Here is a 13,003-nt window from a genome sequence, read left to right on the forward strand (position 1 = left end):
TCTCAATCTTGGCAAACTCTGGGATTTGACTTGCAAAGTATTTTTCAAATGTGTTTGTCCCTTTCCTCTCTTCTCACCTCTGTTCTGTCTGGCTTGGAAATTCTGCACATGAAGTTTCTGTTTAACAAGAATATGCTTATTTTGGGAACCGTCTCTGCTGGTTCTCCTGTAAGCTAAAAGAATATGTAAATATATTTCGAACATTTAGTATACCTCCACGTATACAATTTCCCATAAAAAAATAAAAAGGACAGAAAGATAATATCCAGTGTATCTTATAGCTCACATTTTAGCTCTTAACATGATCCGCTTTCCGTGGCAGCTCTGCATGTGACTCAGTATTTCTCTTCATGGACAATTGACATAATTATTTGGATAATTGAGGTAGAAATGCCTTTTTGGAAAACACAAAGCCGATGGGAAATTTGTTGGGATTAAGGATCTTGGGATTAAGGATGCATGTATAAAACATGACAATTTCAGATTGATTTGAGTAACAGCAATAGCTCATATGAGTCTAATACTTTACAGCACACCTTGGCTCCTCAGGACAACAGTTTGTAGTGAGAAAAAACAAGAATAACTCACGATGTCCGTACAATCTATAGTTATTCTATTTTTATGACTCCCTGTCTGGTTATTTGAACTACAAAGTAGAACACATCATAATAAAGGTCTTAAAGACAGTGGCAAGACAAAGGAACAATCTGACAGATTAAAAACACACACACAACACACAGCAATTTTGTAGGGCTGTAGGTGGCAGTAATACTTGGTTCTACATTTTTTAAAATTACCATCTTTTTAAAAGCTTTATAATTGCTCTTTATAAGAAAATATTCTCATCAAAGTATCCTGATGACTTCTGGTCAATGAATGTATTTTCTGGTCAAATTCACCAACATGAATTGTAGCTATTCATAGTTTATGTGTCATCTGAATTATCTTTAATGCTCTTTCAAAAAAAAAGTCACTACAAGCCTTTTGATACTTGGGGCCACACGATGCATTTTATTTTGGAAAAAAATGTCACGGGCAAACCAACAAATATCACGTACCTCTGGGGGCTAAGAGCTGTAACCAACATGGCTCTACCATGTTGCTTTGGCAAGCGTGTCCTTAATGAAGATTTTGCCCTATCTATTGACCTGTAATTTGACTAGTTCTAGCATATTTACAGAGCCAATTAAATTTCAGTTTAAAAACAGTTTTGGACAAATTAAAAGTGATTAAAAGAATCATAGTTTTTAGAAAGATGAATTAAATATTGGATATTCTTTGGGACAATTTTTATAAAAACATATCGGAAAACACTATACAAATTATTATACTAAATGTATTTATTATTTATAGCCTACATACTTTAGAGAAAGCGAGAGAGTGTGTGTGGTAAAGCAGTTAGTTTACAGATCATAGAGTTCAGATATATTTCTGGAGGATATTAACCCAGAAATAAGGTTCTAGGAGGAAATAGGCTTAATTTCACAGATATAAAACAGGATATTTAAATCTATGATACAGTGTGGCAGTCAGCTGTAGGTAGGTGTAACTGAGAGCTATGCCTGGCGTTTTTTATAGACATAGGTATTTAAAACAATGAGATACAATTTTGGAAAGAAAATTGATTAGACATGATCATGATATACATAACCAATTTTCGAGGTAAAACTGTCTTCTGAGTCAAACCAGCTGTGAGAGTCAGATGATGATTTGTATATCACGTCTCATCCAGCCTGAACCCTACTTTGAACCAACTACATAAATAATGCAGAAGTGAATGTTTAAATTATCTAGACAATCTCCCACTTTATTTTCAACATAGAGACTTAGTCTTATGTATTATTTATATTACTATAACAAATACGCTATTTAGTATAATTCAGTCCCAATAATACACTTGATCAAATGTTCTAATTTGTCCTACTTTATGAAGTTATACCAGCTTTAAACTGAATTAAATCAGTATCTTATATATATTTCTTCAGGAGGAAGGTGAGTTGTTTTCAGAATGATTTAGCCTAGATAAAAATAGCTTGAAAAACCATCAATTTAATTGAATCTCCATCTAGAAGAGTGAATCAAATCGTGAAAGTATTTCAAATGCTCTAAAACATATACTTTGCTTGTTTGTACTGATTTCATTTTGGAAATTTGCTTGTTTTAAGGATCTTTATGTAAGACTAAACATAAATTTTATTTTGATCTGATTGTGTTAAGAGGAAGGTTTATAATTTACTACTGAGAAATATTGGGATACGAAGGAGATTATTTGTATTATTATTGTACTGCTATTATTTACAGCCTTTTTTGGTTGACAATGCTAAAATCTTTTCCCTTCCTGGGAAGTTTTCCATTCAAATAGAATAAAGGGGATGATATGGATAGATACAGACATAGGTATTATAAGGAAAATTTAGCAGCTATATTCTTTAGTACATGTATACATGTAACAATTTAACAAAGACTTTTGGTAAGGAGCATTTTTCTTAATGAATTATTAAATAATTATTAAGTGATACCTTTATTTGGAACCTGAATTATGCATTTTGTTTTAGGACCAAGCCATCTTGCAAAGGGAGTTATATCTGTGAATCTGTTTTCTTTCAGTAACTATATGTCAGTCAACGAGTTTGACACTAGAGTTTCAGTAGAGAGCAAAGCAGCATGCTCCCTCCTGCTGGAGCTCACAGAAGAGAGGGAGTGACAGAGACAAAAGGCCTCCTTTAGGGTCTTTATGTACATCAAATTCTTTCCCGCCTAAAGACCTTCTCAATACTAGGCCAGAAATGCTTTTCTCCATTAATACCCCCTCACCTCACCCCCAGTCATCATATTTTTAGGTCTTAGCATTAAATCTACTTTCTCAGGATATTTGTCCTGATTCCTTAAAGCAGGACCTCCCATAAATCCCTTCTTCCTTTTCACCGAACTCTGTTTTCTTCAAAACAATTATTATAATTCCAACTTCACATACATTTTTGTGGTATCTTTATCTATTTTCTTTCTTTCCTATTAGATTATAAGGGCACAGAACTGAAAGGGCATAGAATTTGTCTGTTTTGTTCGCCAGTGTTTACTATCATTTTACTGTATGCCTAGCACACAGTAAGTCCTCAATAAATGTTTGTTGAATGAATGCATAAAATAATGTCTAAAATAATATAACTATATGACTGAGGTAAATTCTCTCAAAGAAATATGGTGCTATGAGGCCAATGGAAGGGGAAGTTGACCTAGGGGATCAGCAAATATTTTCCAGAGAAAGGGAATTGGGAGAAGGGAGGAAGCAGAAGAAACAGTATGTGAACATTTCTACTTGGGAAGAAGTACAGCTTAGTTAAGGACTGAAATAAGACTAATGAGGCTGGAACTCAGAAAAAGAGGAAGTGAGGACTGTGGAACGAGGCTCCAGGGCTAAGCAGGGACCACATTATGAAAAGCCAGTTGGTCGTTTAAGGGTCATCTTCATTCCAAGAAAAATGAAAAGGCATTCAATGGTTTTAAACCAGAAAGAAACATAACCCTATTTGAACTTTGTTATTTTTTTTCCCGAGGAAGATTAGCCCTGAGCTAACATCTGCCAATCCTCTTGTTTTTGCTGAGGAAGACTGGCCCTGAGCTAACATCCATGTCCACCTTCCTCTACTTTATATGTGGAATGCCTACCACTGCGTGGCTTGCCACGTGGTGCCATGTCCACACCTGGGATATGAACCAGCAAACCCCCGGCGGCTGAAGTGGAATGTGTGCACTTAACTGCTGAGCCACTGGGCCGGCCCCCTATTTGAACTTTTAATGAAGCACTCCAACTGCAGAATGGAAATTGGTAATTTGGGGAGGGCATGAATAGAAGAAAATAGAACAATTAGGAGGCTATGTTGTCATTTAGCAAAGGGAAAGGTGTGTCTTAGATTGTGGAAGAGGCAATGGTGACATGGTGACAAGGAAGTACATTTAAAGATAAGAGGACTTGTTAACAGACTGGATACTGTGAAGTGAGGGAGGAAACATTTCACAGAAATGTCTCTCTTTTGCATGGCCGGATAATGACTGTGCCATTCTTTGGCAGTTAACTCTGGAGGAGGATTAAGGTGGGAGAAGACCAATTCTTAAGAGTTTGGTTGACACATGGTAAGTTTGGGGTGCAAATAGAGAGATCCAAATAGAGATGGCAAGTAGGTAGTTTCACACATGAATCCAAAAGTTAGAGGTCAGAACTGGAGGTGAAGTGTGAGTCATGGTCATGAGATGGTAAAGAAAGCAACGGACATAGGTGGGTTCACACAGCGTAAGAAGGAAAGAATGCTAAGACCAAGCTTTGATCTACTCCCAATATTTAAGGGCCAAGTAGATATCAATAAGTCTATGAGAGAGACTGAGGAACAGCCAAAATTTGCTTTTTTTTTTTTTGGAAGGATACAATCAAGCAGTCAGTCGTGTTACTGAAGCCAAGGTAAAAAAAAGGAGTGATCAATAAGACTGATCATATGTAATGAATATTAAAACATGCCTCCCGGATTTAATGGTCTGAGAGGCATTGGGAGAGCTTTATCGGTGGACAACTTTGGGCCATCAGATAGAGTGTGTTTGGCTTCATTATTTGTAACTAATATAACATAGTTTATACATGTAATCAAATAAAAAAATATGTTTTAAATTTGACATATTTGTGATCTTTATTGATGGGAGTTTCTGGCTTATATTTAGATTTGTTAAATTTTCTTAATGAAAGAGATGATCCATTGTAATCCAAAGTCTATTTTCTAGATGAGGAAAACAAGAGTAAGAAAGAGTCCAGGCACTTTCCAAGGTCACAGTCATCCATAGAGTCTGAAAAAGAGCCTAAGTTTCCCACGTTTTGGTCATTTTTCCCATTTCCCTACTGTTTATCTCCCATGTTACATATTGTTTGTGAATTTATCTTTATATAGACCCAAAATGTAGGCCAGTGTGCATTTCATTGCAATATGCTTTCATTCGGAAGTGAAAATCCAACTGACAGTACACTTTGAAACTCAAAACTACCCTGGAAAGATGGTGCCTGTCAATTAAACTGCAGAAAAACAAAGTGGCAACGCCTCCCCCCCCCACAAGCCTCACATAACACTTTAAAAGAGCTCATTAATAATGGTTTTATTAGAAACTATATTGAAAATGGGTCAGTGGATGAGGAAGAAACTTGATTTATGATGCAATATTTCTGTTGTTTATGTACTTTCTTCTAAGATATTTTTCTGCATTAGACATTTCCATATTTCTCTTAGGGACTTTTATGTGATTGTGAGGAAGATTGTCCCTGAGCTAATATCTGTTGCCGATCTTCCTCCATTTTATGTGGGATGCCACCACAGTGTGGCTTGATGACCGGTGTGTAGGTCCACGCCCCAGGATCTGAACCTGCGAATCCCTGGCCACCAAAGCAGCATGAGCAAACTTAACCACTATGCCATGGGGCCAGCCCCCCAGGGGACTTTTATTATCCAACCTACCAATTTAACCCAACTCAAACTGGAGCAGTTAATATGGAATCTGAAGTCACTGAATTGGAGAAACACAACTCTATTTGTTTACCCATTCTACCTTTATTTTGGGTGCAAAAAAAAACTATTTTCAGAGAAAAATGTTTAGCCCTTGTGCTGCAACTATAAAGCAATGATAACAATAGTCATGTTGCATAGGAAAATCAGGCTTGCTACTCTACAGCCACACAGAAGAGAAATATGATCCTGATGGCCTTTTTAAGTCATGGAGCATGTGTCAGCCACATCTCTTTCTGCAGTGCCCATCATAGAACATGGCATAGTGAGCACTCAGTGCCCAACTCTTAAAAAGATAAAATATATTGCCACACTTCAAATTCTATACATATTTTAATTCCATCTCGCCTTATATCTAATTAATGTTTATTTTCCAAATTGTGACAGATAGAGCTAACCATAATAAAAGTTTGTAAATCGTATTAGTGAAAAAAATTTTTAAGTATATTGCTAAGTTCTGAAACAATAGAAAAGACCATATAAAACATTCATATTTATTACTACCTAGAAGCCACAAGTCTTCCAATATAACTCATTTTCCAAACTGCGAGGAGACGGTTCACATTATAAAATATGAATGATTACTTAAAAAAAGCTCTATCTTCCACATAAAGCACATCTTACATCTTATGTTTTCAAAAGGGCATTTTATCTGCTCTTTGATTTGATAATATTTCTGAGAAATAACTTCAATTCAAATAAGCCTACAGTCAGTCAAGTGTATTAGGACAGACAGACCCAGACCTGCTTTTTAGCTGGTAGTCCACATGAGAAGTCTTCGAGGACCTTAAGTCATTATCATCAGATAGCTTTTATTTGAGTCCCTCTGTGTCTACCACACTGAACTAGGTGCTGGAGAGATTTATGAGGCAGTGTTAAAGACACAGAATCTGTTCCTAATTCAACTTTTGAGTGAAAAAATGTGTGAGAGTGATTTGGGAAAATTTGATGACTATGCAATACATGTAAAGAGTCCCTATTGTGAATTTCAATATAATTTCTGGTAATCGTATTTTAACAAAAGCAAGAAATTTTGGGAACACAGAGAGCTCTTCTAAGTGTGGTCTAAAACACTAAGAGGTATGCATATTGACCCTCTGACACTCCTACTGTCAGTGTATCTCTGGTCCAAGAACCAGTGGCTTCAACTGTCCATTTTCCTAAATCAGCATTTCCAAGATTATATTCTGGGGAACTCTTAAGAGAAGGCTTGTGGGAAAAGAAGGTTACATATTCAAATAATTTTATGAAATGCTGCCTGCTGAACTACTTTCTTGGAATTTCACAATGCATTGTGGCTTCATAAGGCTTCTGAGAAGTCATGCACAAAAGGAACCTATTTGACTTAGTTTAACTCAGAATTTCCCAAACTTAAACATGGAACAGTATTTTTCACCAACCATTCACTAATATCCCAGTAAACTCCAGGTTTGAAAACCTGAGCTAAACACATTGATAAGATTATTTCTACAACTGTGAAGTCTCCATTTTGTGCCGGGTAGAAATTCTGTAGGACCCCAGCTGTGGTTGTCGGTTTACAAGGCTGCAAGCACAATCAGATGTAATGTGTGGCTCCTTTGCCATAATTCTAATACACAAACACACACACTTCTGTCTTTTGCAAGGTGGCCACCATCCTTTTGTTTAAAATTTCCTTATGGGAAGTAGTTTAATTCAGGAGATTTTGAATTGAGAATGAATTTAATTTACAGCACCTACACATGTTAAGAAACAATAATATGAAGTAACAACACATCTGTTTTTTTATTATTATTCATAGTTCTTCCATTTAAAAAGTATTGGTACTAAATTGCTTCTTTGAAACAGTAAGTTCTGGAAGCCCTTATTTTAAAATGAGATCATTGAGAATTCTTTGCAGGAACTGACTTCTTTGTAACCACTCTTTCCCCCTACCTCTAAATACTATGTTATTTACACTGCAGATGTTCAATACGTGATTACTACATTGATGAAATTGTATTAAATTTCCATTATAATTCTTGTCAACAACCATCAATATTTGTGGAACTGCTTGCTTTCATGTGACATATTGCTCCACTCTTAAAGATATAGGGTTTTTTTTTTTAATAGACTTTATTTTCTAGAGCAGTTTTAGGTTTGCAGCAAAACTGAGCAGAAGATGCAGAGATTTCCCATATCCCCCCTGCCCTACACATGCATAGCCTCCTCTATCATCAACATCTCCCACTAGAGTGGGACATTTGTTACAATTGACGAACCTACCTTCACACATCATTATCACCCAAAGTCCGTAGTTTACAGTAGGGTTCACTCTTTGTGTTGTACATTCTATGGGTTTGGACAAATGTACAACGGCATAGATCCACCATTATCTTGTCACACAAATTAGTTCCACTGTCCTAAAAATCCTCTGTGCTTCGCCTATTCATCCTTTCCTCCCCATTAGTCTCTGGCAACCACTGATCTTTTTACTGTCTCCATAGTTTTGCCTTTTCCAGAATGTCATATACTTGGAATCACACAGCATGGAGCCCTTTCAGACTGGCGTCTTTCACTTAGTAATATGTATTTAACTTTCCTCCATGTCTTTTCATGGCTTGATAGCTCATTTCTGTTAAGCACTGAATCATAGTCCGTTGTCTGAATGTTCCACAGTTTATTTATCCACTTACCTACTGAAGGACAGCTAGGTTGCTAACCAGTGTTGGCAATTATGAATAAAGCTCCTGCAAACATCTGCATGCAGGTTTTTGTGTGCATCTGTTTTCGGTTCCTTGGGTAAACACTAAAGAGCATGATTGCTGGAGTGTATAGTAAGAGCATGTTTAGTGTTGTAAGAAACCGCCAAACAGTCCTCTAAAGTGGCTGGACCATTTTCATTCCCGTCAGCAATGAATGTGAGTTCTTGCTGCTCCACATACTCACCAGCATTTGGTGGCAATGTGTTCTGGATTTTGGCCATCCTGATAGGTGTATAGTGGTACATCACTGTTGTTTTAATTTGTATTTCCCTGCTGACATATAATGTGGAGCAGATTTATAGGTTTTTAAATCAAATGACACACATACTGAAGGAACCATTTTGGTTCAGAGGCATCTAAAGGGAAAAACGTCAATGGACTGAGAAACTGTAGAAATATCCATAGCACACAGAAAAATCCACATTCCCTATGGAAATACATTTGTGGGATTACAGAAAACAGATTTGGTCATTTGCAATGAGATAATAGGAATATAGCTTAAGGAAGGAAATTTCATGAGCCTGCAGTAGATGCCAGATTTCTAAAAAGTATGTTTTGATGCTCACTATGTGGCAATTAAGGCTGTGCCCTGAGATCTAGCTTTAGTTTTTTTACTTTCAAGATATTTCCTTGAGTTTTGACATCCTTATCTATGATATGGAGACCATATCATCTGCCACTTTGTTTTATGATGTTGCTCAAAATAAGCTGACACAGCTAATGTGGATAATGGAGGCAGCTCCAGAAAGCATGGACGTCAGACCTGAGTGAGAGAGCCAGCCCACCTTGCCCCACGGCAAGGGCACAGTACTCAACTCTTTGAGCCTCAGTTTCTACTTCTCTAAAATGAAGATCACACCTGCTGTGTAATTTACTTTGAAGACTGATTACACTATATGCAAAGTACCTAGCCCAGTTCCTGGCACATAAAAGAGGGAATTATTGCTAGGACCTAAAATGCATGTGAAAGCCCTTTTGTAAACTGCTAGAGAAATAAAATATAATTAGCAGTAATCATTATGATAACAACACATCATGCTAACTGTCAGAATATTCTCCCCTTTAATATGAGTAGGTTTTATGCAGTATGACAAGAGGAAGAAAGTGACATTTGAATCCTGCCTAGTTGCTTATTCATCATAGAATCGTGGTTAATTTCACTAAGCACAGTCTCCCTGGATAATAAAAGAAATTAATATCACTTCACCCACAGAAGTACCTGCAGGTTTAAATGAGATAATATTTGAAAAATCCTTAGAACAGTGCTTGGCTGGCAGAAGGTTTTCAATAAATGTTAATTTTCTTCTTTTTGTCTCAGAAATGAGTGTTAGTCCCATGTACAAAAATAACAAACAAAGCAAATCTTGCATTTTTGGAGCGCCTATCATATTCAATCTCACTTAAAAATCACAGTGAATTTAGTGTTATTTTCTACTTCACAGGGAAAGAAAGTAAGGCTCAGAGAGGTTAAAAGTCATGTTCAAGAGAGGGGGCCTGGCACCTTGTGGGGTGGTGTTGTCACATTACAATGTCCTCTGGAAAGACTCTCAGCCTTATTATTATCACAGAAGGGCACGTAAGATTTGCAGTGTATTCTGCTTATGCAAACATGGTTACTGACTCTCTAGAAGGGACAAATATTTCAAATTACTATCAAAAGAATATATTTTGGAATTCTGCAACTTAAGTTAAAAACTAAAAAGTTTCAAAGGGTATATTTTCATTAAGAAAAACAAAAGAGGGGAAAACAGCCCTATTCCATCTTGGAGTACAATGGCTCCCATGTGCTGGAGCCATGTCAGAAGGCCTTCCTGGGGCCAGGCCATGACTGTCCCTGCCCGAGACACCAGAGTATGTCAAGGGGAGTCATACCAATGTCTGGATCATAACTACCAGGTCCCAGGCTCTTTGCTTATTGCAGGAAACGCGAAGATGAAAAAGGGAAAGTTTTCTTCCTACGAATAACCAACTTGCTGGAGAAAGAAGACAAGCAACTACACAGTCAGTCCTCTTCCTGGGTCTAAAGGGCCGTAGCAGAAAATAAAAGGAAGTTTGTTGAACACCAGGCACTAAGATGTTTTGCAGAGTTTCTCTTATTTTATTCGTCTACCGATTCTGTGAGGTAGATATTATTGTTCAGATGAGGAAACGGAAAGTCAGAAAGGTGAAAAGCTTGCTCAAATCACACAACTAATAAGGAAGGAAGCCCAGTTACAGAGCTCTGCTTGTGCCCAAGATCACATTCTACCCATCGAAGGGAGATGTGGCTGATCTTAAACCCAGCCAGTTTCTCCACTATTCTGTGCCAGTAAATACAGCCTGGGTATGGCACTCTCTGAAGGAGTAAATATAATGGCATTCTCGTATTACTTTATATATGTTTAATATATGGATCAATTTATTCACGACAAACTTTAGTGATAATTGCCCTCATATTTATAATAGAAGGCAAGTTGATTATAATTTTGGGAAAATATGAGGCAGCTTGTTAAGGAGTCTAATTTACTCCCTCTAATATTAGGCAACTCTCAGAGCTGTTCATCACTTTCTAACTCTAAACATTTACTTTCATGGGGAACATTACCTACCCATGTTCATAGATCATTTTCTATAAATTATGTACAACACAAGTAGCAGTGTATAATACCACGACTTAAATAAATATATATTATTTATAGTGTCACAGGTGAAGTATTGAAAGAAATGATACAATTCGCCAAGAATCATATTTTTGAAAATAACTTGTCCAGAATGCTGAACCTGTGCAATACTGGCTTTTTTCTGCTGTTTAGATTTTTCAGTAATAAATGTGCCTTACAATAAAATATTTCAAATAAACACTGCATTATTAATGTACCTTGTACTCGCCCTAGGGCAGCAGAGGCATAAATGGTTCATTTAAATTCTGGGCTCTTCCTACAACACACCAGTATTTCTAATAGTTCTCTATGTGAACACTGCACCTTTACTGTTTCCATTTCTACACGAATGGTGTAGAAATTTCTACACGAATGCTACACGCTGATGCGTCACCTACAGTAGTTAATGCTCTACAACCAACTATAAATCTCTTTCCTCTGACTTCAGTGCCAGGTGTCTATGGCAAAACTAATATTTACCATTGCTAGTATTTTCAAAAGAAAATATGTAGAGGTGAATTTCTTCTCTAGTTCCATAAGATTCCCTGTCCTTGTTTTCTTTTGCTTTCCCTGGGTTAAGAACAATCAATTTTAAATGGTGACAAAATGCATGGGTCTTAAATTGTGTTATAGATCATTTCAAGGCCAAGAGAATTCATATAGCAGTATCACTTTGTGCTTTGGGACGTTAATAATCTAGAATTACCAGAGAAAAAAACATGGTAACAAACTGGTCACTCCTAGCAATTACTTTTTACCACAATGGGACTAAGGGACAGAACCTTTTTACCTTCCCATTTTTCAAATTCATATATCACATTATGCAGTTTTCATTAAATATTACCTAGTGGTTAATTAAAAGTTATGAAATGGTATTCATTCCAAAGTATTAATCAATACTTGCAATCCATTTACCTTGAGTGTAGAGATCAATTTCTAGAAGTAGTAGTAGAAGCTGTTTATTTTCTGTGTCTATTTTTCTTGGCTAAGATAGACTTTTGGATAGTCTATGAAAAGCAAATTTCATATCTGAAATTAGAAATTATAAACTGCCTTTTGATGGACTAATCATAAAATGATTCTTATTCATGGCTTTCTAATAAAGCCATCTTTTACGTTTTGTGTATTCAGGGTTTGGACTTGCTGCTGTGTTGAGATATTTCAGCAGGCAGATGCAGACTCAAACTCTCTCTAGAAGTCCTATCAAACAAGAATGTCAACAGAGTCATAACATTCTTCAACAGAGTGGGCTTTATCTGTGGACTCCAAGGTCAAGGTTAGACCAATCCATCGAACAGATATCCACGTGTGCCAGGCACTGGACAGAAGCAGCTGGTCCTAACTCCGAGAGGCTCCTCATGTGCTGGTATAGTGGGGGCTGCCTGGCTTAGCTGAAGTGATTCTCATATCTGATTGCAGAGACTTTGGGAGAGTATCGAGGAGCGAAGAAGAGGATGAAAGAGAACTTGGAGAAATGAATAAGAAAGCCTAATTGTTGAAAACTCTAACCACACTTCCCCATGATTCCTGATAAAGTTCTGTTCAAAAATTACCCCTTACAAGGTACATGACTTAGGGACATATTTTTTATCTCCTTAAAAAGCAGAGAAGTGAGAATAGTGATTTGGAGTGTATGGTCTCTGGAGCCAAACAGCCTTGGTACAACTCCAAAAAAATCATTGAGTAGCGTAGGACTTTGACAAGTTACTTAACCTCCCTAGAAATCCCTTCCTCAAATAAAGGTGGACAAAATTATACTCTCTCTCAGGGTTGTGGTGAAGATTGAATGCATTAGTAGGTAACGAGTTTTAGAGCAGTGTCCAGCATTCAGTGGGGCTTCTATAAATCTTAGCTGTTATCACTATCAAACATTCTTGACAATTTGAGGGATTTACACCTTTGCTGCCCAAACAGGGCTAGATTTTTACTGACAATATGTTTCTCAGTTCTTCTCTTCATTCCTGACAATGCTGTAAATTGTGAGGAAGCCTCAGTTATTCATTACTTAGCTTTTATTTTGACTAGAGCACTTCACTAGGCCACAGGGAGTGTTTCCTTCCTTCCTTCCTATCTATCTGTCTGTCTATCTATCTATCTATCTATC

The 13,003-nt window shown here is 36.9% G+C and overlaps 1 protein-coding gene across 1 annotated transcript in view; it reads right to left on the reverse strand.

Annotated features, from left to right (window-relative positions):
• The window catches only part of TENM3 (teneurin transmembrane protein 3), a 2,420,957-nt gene that overhangs the window by 993,617 nt on the left and 1,414,337 nt on the right, over positions 1–13,003 (reverse strand). The window lies entirely within an intron of this gene.

This window comes from Equus przewalskii, chromosome 28 (assembly GCF_037783145.1).
Source record: "Equus przewalskii isolate Varuska chromosome 28, EquPr2, whole genome shotgun sequence".
NCBI classification, from domain to species: Eukaryota; Metazoa; Chordata; class Mammalia; order Perissodactyla; family Equidae; genus Equus; species Equus przewalskii.